This window comes from Rhododendron vialii, chromosome 3a, assembly GCF_030253575.1.
Source record: "Rhododendron vialii isolate Sample 1 chromosome 3a, ASM3025357v1".
NCBI lineage: Eukaryota > Viridiplantae > Streptophyta > Magnoliopsida > Ericales > Ericaceae > Rhododendron > Rhododendron vialii.
This window is the reverse complement of record NC_080559.1, coordinates 13,438,965-13,446,777: the sequence shown is the minus strand read 5'-3', so window position 1 is coordinate 13,446,777 and position 7,813 is coordinate 13,438,965. Positions and strand designations below refer to the sequence as shown.

At 37.6% G+C, this 7,813-nt stretch overlaps 1 long non-coding RNA gene across 1 annotated transcript; it reads left to right on the top strand.

The window, feature by feature from the left end:
• Positions 1-1,850: 1,850 nt before the first annotated feature.
• LOC131318935 (uncharacterized) lies at positions 1,851-7,566 on the top strand. The gene is made up of 2 exons (XR_009197835.1): positions 1,851-3,027; positions 7,303-7,566. It is a non-coding gene; the product is annotated as an uncharacterized LOC131318935 (long non-coding RNA).
• The last annotated feature ends 247 nt before the right edge of the window (positions 7,567-7,813 follow it).

Here is a 7,813-nt window from a genome sequence, read left to right as displayed (position 1 = left end):
CTTTCTCACTGCTTCCATTTTCTTTGGAGATTGAAAGGATATTGTTCCTCTTTTGTTTTCCAAGGCTGACTACGATTTGGTCATGGATTGGGATTGATATTGGAATCATACTCCATGTTGGTCACCATCATTCTCGCAGTTTGTGGTTGGTTTGAGTTTCTAGGTAGTAGGTAGTATACAACTTCAGTAGGTTCTCAGTTGCAAATTTTTCTTTTTTGCTCCATTTTAGTTCCAGACTCCCTAGATTTTACTCTACTCGACTTCTTCTGTGAAATGATTAATATTGTGTCCCTTTTTTTCATTTTATCTCATATACTTTATGACAAGACTAGAAGCAAACAGAGAGTCAAGGGATTGGCTTCAGGATGCAGTTCCCATCGTAAGTCAAATGTTTTTTCTTTTTGGTGCTAGTTTAAGCTATCATTCGTGTTAGGACAATTATAAAACTTTCGCAGTATTTGAGTTATTGTTGTTAGTATGGTGGACCATCTTACCCATATGCCTGTGTCCTGCTTTGCTGATATCTTTATCTCGTACTCCCTCCGTCCCTTTTTAAATGTCTTACTTCGTAACTCCAACTTATTAAAAAAACATCATCATTATACCTTTCACATCAACTTTTTCCTCCACTTTCCCTACTTACCCATCATCATTACACTTTTTACTCACTAACTTTTCAAAATGGAATTTACTTTTAGGGACAAAATAGATAATGTATCAACTTTTACCCACTAACTTTACCAAATGGACACTTATTAAGGGACATCCCAAAATGGAATACTGGACTATAATAAGGGGACGGAGGGAGTATGTATTTTTTTGGATAGAATTCTGCTAGAGTGGAAGCAACAGTTGATAATAGTGGCAATATAACCAATAGTGTAACGGTAGTGGCATTTCCAAACTTGAGCGAATATTACATCGAAAGACATTTAGCAAGTATGTTTTGCCTGGATATTTGTTACTATTTGTTTTTAATTTTGATATCTGATTGATTTAAATTATTTACTGTATAAACTATCATCTATTTTAAGCATTTTATTTTTGTATGCTGTTTTGTTAAGCACTGTGGAGAAATATATTAATCGAATGTCATGAATAAAATCATCTCGATCATTTTGAAAAACTAGTCGAGGTTAGTCGTAGGCTTATTTTTAGATTCCTATGTAAAATTTTGCACTATAAATATTGGGAATTGATTTTGCCACTCCCTTTTTTGTTAATGGTGGACCATCTGCATAATTAACAAAAAGGGGTTGAGTACCATTAGAACCAAGTCCAGTTCCACGACTAGAAACATTCTATCTGGGCCGCTTGCAGGCCCCATGAAATCTTCAGAGCGGACCGGCAAGGACTTCTATATACCGACAAGCTCAAATTTTGTGGAGTCGAAAGACTAGTTTTCTGCCGGAGTCTACGTATGGGAGTAGTAGAATCAATATCATCTTCTAATGTAGAAATCCAGCGTTTTAAGGCCTAAAAGCGATAACAAAAATAAATTGGAAATATATTAATCACAATTCCAGGGAAAAAAATGGCAATTTGATAATCTCCTGGACATGTACCAATTGCTTAGACCCATGTTGTGCATCATGCTCCCACAGATATACAGATGATGGTGATACAGATGATCCACCATAACCGTCATACACAAACTTGGAACCCTGAGAATTGGGCAAGATAGAGTCAACTTTTAAACCTAGGAAACCAAAGAATTTCTTAAGCAGTAACATGTTGGCCAGAAAATAAACCTTAAGAAAACAAAAGGTTTATTTCTTAAGCAAAAGAATTTCTTAAGCAGTAACAGAGAGTGCTAGAAGTGAATCCAACTGCTGGCCCAAAAGTTTAACAACTTTAAGAAGAGATTTTCCAGGACTTAAGCTTAGAAGATCCTTTGGGTTGCATCCAAGGCTTACGGAGTTAGAGACTTCAACTTTGCTGTGACTCAAATACAGTGATCCTTTTTTCAGTTCATTTTTAAATGTGATGATGATTTTACAAAAAACTAAGCAAGATTGTTGTGTCAAGCGACTTATTAGATCAATCCATTTTTAGGTATTCTCATATCACCTCTTAATAGTAGGATAGTATGCATTCTTGAACCATGACAAAAGGAGAATTTAGATGCATTGAAACAAAGGTGGGAAATATCAGATATCCCTGTAGTGAAAGTGAAAAAGGCACCTAATTCTCCTCAAGAAAGTATCTCAACATGTAAGTACATACATGCCTCATCTTGATTCTTGATGTGTATCGTGAGATAAGAGTAACAAAGTTTATCTGTCATTTGTTTCATGTTACAGATAAGTTTATTGGTGTATCTGCACTTTGTCTCATTTTCAACAGAAAAGTTTACCCCCAAGGTTGGTATCTTGGCGTGGGGGACTCACTCTTACCGGTTTTGGCAAAGAAGTGGTCTTTGCATTTGAGAGCTGCGTGTCCCTGGGAACCTGATTGTCTGAGATTGACTTGCTGTATATTACTACCAGTTAAATTTTACATCTCCTAGTAGTGGTCAGGAGCTCTTTTGGTCATGCCGAGAGAGGATTGTTGTGTTTGGTCGTCCCCACAACAAGAAGGAGATCAGTGAGGAAGCTGGGTTGATTTTAGCAGTTTCCCAGTTAAAAGGAGGAAGTAGTGACATGAATGCACATGTGCGGAGCAATCACAGTCTTCAAGTTGTTACAAAACTTGTGTTGAAGCAAGTATTAGTGGTGAAGCTAGTGATTCTTGCAGTATTAATGAGCCTAGTAATGCTGGATGTGACACTGATGAGGTTCAGCAAAGGAAGTCGCAGTTGTTACCAAAATGGTGTGAATCAGAAGTAAGTGACAATGAGGAGATGCATTCTGATAGCGTGAAGGTGAAGAGGGATGCAACTAAATGAATTCTCATTAATAGGGCACCACCTATTTTGATCATTCATTTAAAGAGATTCAGTCAAGATCTTCGTGGCCGTTTGAGCAAATTGAATGGTCATGTGGTTTTTTGAGAGACAGTTGATCTTGGACCATACTTGGATCCCAGGTGTTCTTTTAACCCTTGCTTGGACGTATTGTTGCTAACTAGTTTCACAACTGCGTTGGTCGCTTATGGCTCTTTCTTTCATTTTTCTCTTTCAGTGTTATATATTTACTTACTCAGAGAACCGCTTTCTCTCATCTTTTGTGTTCGAAATTTTATGCTTGTTTAACTGACTTTGTTGTTGCAATCTCGGTTAGACAAATTTTGTTTAGTTCTAATATCCTCCTTGTCAATGCTTCCCATCAGTTTTAGCTGTATTTATTCAGATCCTTATCTTTTGCAAGAGAACTGTTGCACTTAAGTTTGTCCATGTATATTTTCTTCTCTCTTGCACATAACCTATCATATGGTTGTATATATTTTTTCTTACCTGCTTGTTCTTCTTCTTGTCACATCTGCTTTAAGGCTATTATGCTAAAACTTTCAAAGAAACCCACCAAAGACATTGAAGAACCAGTGTGTTGTACAGATGTAGACTTCCTAGGAAGCAGGAAATTGTTTTTTGGCTCCTTTGTCTATTTATATTCTAATGATATTAAACAGTGCCGGCTCTGGGCTAAGGCCTAAGAGGCCGGTGCCTTAAGCCCCTCAAGAATGTGTAAAAATTAGGGCCTCCTATTATTTTAGGTACCCATTATATATGTCCAATCTTTTTGGGTATAGCAACATTAGAGGCCCATTTTAATACCCAAACCACATATTTTACACTTAAGAGACACAGGCCCAATAGTTGGGCTCAACCTAACTTGCTCAATCAAAGGAAACAAAAAAGGAAAAAGAAAATGCAGATCACGGCAGTTATCTTCATATAGAGCCCTTTAGAAAATGATTCCATGTGGTGGGTTCCTATATAAGTTTTATGCATATTCTACCATTAACAGCTCTAATCTCCTAAACACACAATAAAATGGAAGAAGATGAATTAGAGATCAAAGAAGAGAAAACAGGATCAGAAATTAGTATTTGTATGGGTTTTTTCCTAGTCGAATACATGCATTTGGCTTTGAAAAAACCATTTAACTACTTGTTATTTTATTGTCGTAAATTTTATTAAGGGCCTCATTGTCTACGTCCGTCTTAGGCCCCCAAAATCTCAGAGCCGGCCCTGATATTGAATGATGAATGTGTCCTGTTAATGACTATGAATTCTTTGCTTAAGCATTTGCCTCTTGTCTATAATTGGTGTTTTTGTAAGGTTTACGCACTTGTTATTGAAGTTACCATGAAATGGAATTCTTAGCCAGGTGTATCCTTGCATAGTGTACCTGCGTAGAATACTGCTACTAGTGTTTTAGTTATCCCAAGGCGCATTAGAAGTATAGGACATGAAAAATATTCATTATGAGCCACAATTTTTGGAATCCGAGAACTTATGAAGCATAACATTCAGCATTCTAAATGTCAAATACTAGCAAAATCATATCTATCATCGAATAAAACAAAATTTTCAAGCTTTCCAATTTGAGAGAACATGTAGCAATCTAGTTTTTTTTATCACTTAGGGTGTCATTAATCCTGGGACCAATCCTACTGTCCTACTAACAATGTAGTCATGCACTATGTTTGATAACCTAGTAATGAGCGTCATCACCATGAAATTCATCTTCTTCATCCTTGGCTTTTTATTCATCCACATCCTCTTCTCCGTCATCTGACTCTCATTGTTTCTACTATTCCCATTCCTCTTCTTTTGTACAAGTCAATGGCCTTCAACTTGCTAGCATCGCCTTTTGCACTCGGTGTGTTGCCCTTGAAGATGGAAGAGTTGCCCTCGACTAACATGAGTGGGAATGTTGATTGTAGATGAAGACATGCTTGTGGGGCCTTTGTTGATGGACGAAAATTGCGTCCCAGTTGACCAGAATTAGGTATTTCTACAATACCTGTAATGATATAGTTCATGTGAAAGCTAATTATGTTTGTAAGTCCTCTTACAGATACGGTTCAGAGTCTTCAGACTTAGATATCTCACCTTTGAACAGGGCAAAGAATATAGCCCACACTTCATACCTTCTCTATCTCACCATCGAACAGGGCAAAAAGAATATACCCCACACTTCATACCTTCTGAGGTGTAATACGTGTGACTTGCGTTGCCTTGGACTCAGGCGCGTGTCTTGTCAATGAGAGGAAAACATTTGTGTTTTGACAAACTAAGTAAAAGAGCGTCACATGTATTATGTTCAACTAGTCCTACAAAGTGGATTAAATAAAGAAATAAGAAAGTTGCGAGTGCTGAATATACGACACTTTGTTTTCTGGTCAAGCCTTGCTATACTTTCTCTAGGTGTCCATCATGTTTCTGAAATTTTTCCAAACTGTTTTTGCGGTCATTTCAGTCATCCCCAAAACAGAGACATTTGGAAATATTTTGGAAACATGATGGAAACCTAGAAGAGAAATGGAGATGCAAGGAAACATTTGGAAAAAAAAAACCAATTATACATGTGTGTGGGTTCTGAGGCTTATAAATCACCGACATTCTCTAGTTCCATGAGTATACTTTTGCATGTTTGATAATAAATGATTTCATGGCCTAATGGATAAGGCGCTAGTTCAAAGAACGAGAGATTTTGGGTTCGATTCCCTATGAAGTTCTTGGCTGCATGCTTGTTTTCACTTGTAGGAAGGAAAAAGAAAGTTTAACTGTCCACACTTTACGTTGTAAGTTATGTTTCAAGTTTTTCTAGTAGGTGGCAACACAGACGAAATTACGTCTGAATTTAAGAGTCTTAACTTATCAAAGACTTCTTACTTGTTTCTAACTTAAGGAGCTCTCACTTCTTTCACCCCATGAGAGGGGACACAAAAGATAGATAGATAGAGAGAGGCGATGTCAAATAGATTTTACTTTCTGTCGGCAGAAATATATTCAACAGGAGAAGAAACTAGAGTAAGGAAAGAACCTACCTGGTGACACATTTGAAGAAGACGACCAAGGTTAGTTTTTTCATATTGTCTTCACCCCCCTCCCTCCCTCCTCCCTATTTCCTTCTCGCTTTAGCCAATCCTTGTATAGTAGCTTTTTCCTTGGGTAAGTTAAGGTTCTATAGCCCCAACGAAACTATCGTAGGAGCTCAGGGGCAGTCCTGGTTACAAGCCTAAACAGGCCAACAAAGTGCGCGCAGAACCAAACAGAAGAATGCAGACTACCACAACACCTTACGGTCTTCTAGCTCTATTTGGGTTTAGTAGCCTAGCAGATAAGTTCTGATCAGGGAGAATATCCCATTCTTATAAGTGTTGTCCACAGAGTCCCAGGAGTTAATATTGTACGCTAACCAAAAAAGAAGTATTTGAGAGACATGGAATCTTGCCATGTATGGTTTTAGTTGTAACATGTATCAAGTAGATCAATCTGGCACTTCAGAGACATTTTTTTTTTTTTGGATATACTTGAGAGACATACCAACACCTAGTCCATCTAACGTAGATATGGAGACTCCTAACCCATATAACAGTGACCCATGTCTACGACGGGCGAGTGAATGATGTTTGAACAGGCACCACAGCTACTTCTACTCTCCTCAGCTGTACCCTCTGTATTTATACATACCAGTATACAACCATATAAACATCAGGAGGTGCTCTTCTTCATTGAAGCCTACACGCAGAGTTTATGGCATTATATGTTGCTATGCTCTTATTAGCTGTCTCAATACCTATATATGTTTATAAGTACCTTCCATGTACCTAAAATTATTCCATATCCAACTTCCATCAGCTCATTCTTTCCTCTTCGTTAGTCTTATTTTACAAAGTTATAGCCATTTCGATCTGTGCTTCCTGTGACTTCCTTTCTCCCGAGGGATCATTTGAAGATCTAGCATACTTCTAACCAGTATACTCACACATGTAGTTTGTTGCCTGGAGAACATCTGTCTATTGACATATTCTGAAAGAAGTGTAGGAATCTAGTAGTCGGTATAAAATGATATTCGAGGCATTTAGGTTGTTTCCTTACAAATTTCTAGAATACCCCAATCACCTTCTGCACATATAGAACACTTGATAAGTTTTGTTGAGCTCACTTTCAGCATCTAAATGTGGGACATTACTTTTATTCACCGTGCAGTCTGTTTATCTTCTACTCGTCTTTTGCTTTTCCCTTTGTTTGTCTGCTTTATGAGTTTCGTTCGACCTGTACCACCAAAGATTTTTGTGGTATTTATGTTTTAGAAACAGAATCTTGTAGCTTGCAAACACGGACTCTGTTATAATATGAATGCTGTAGATGGCACTTCCGCGCTAATTTATCTTCTTTATAATGAATCAAAGGTGCTTGGGGGCAGATGAGTACGAATTCCGGCTGATCTAGAGACCATGAGGGTGGCCACTATGTTGCCTATGCGAGAGCTGCAAAGGGTAACAAGAAGGCGGATAAAGAAAGCGCAGATTTTGTGTGGTATCATGCCAGTGATGCTCACGTGCACGAGGCTTCATTGGGATAAGTTCTTAGGTGTGAGGCCTACATCTTGTTTTACGAAAAACTTTGACCAATTCTTTTTACCTTCCATTCATTATGACCTCCAAATTTAATTCGGGGATCGAATTGACACCCTGTAGGAGAGAGTACAACAATTACAAAAGAATTGATACCATTTTTAACGCCTTCCTTTCTTTATGTTTTTGTAAAAGACATAATACAAGCGGGGCGAAGATTTTGCACGTTTGGCTTAATAAGCCCGTTGGATTATTATTATTTTTTGTTTTTATTCAAATTTTTTTTGGGTTTGTTAATTTTTCGTCGATTTTTTTGGAAATATTAATTAGTCTCGATGAGAGGAAG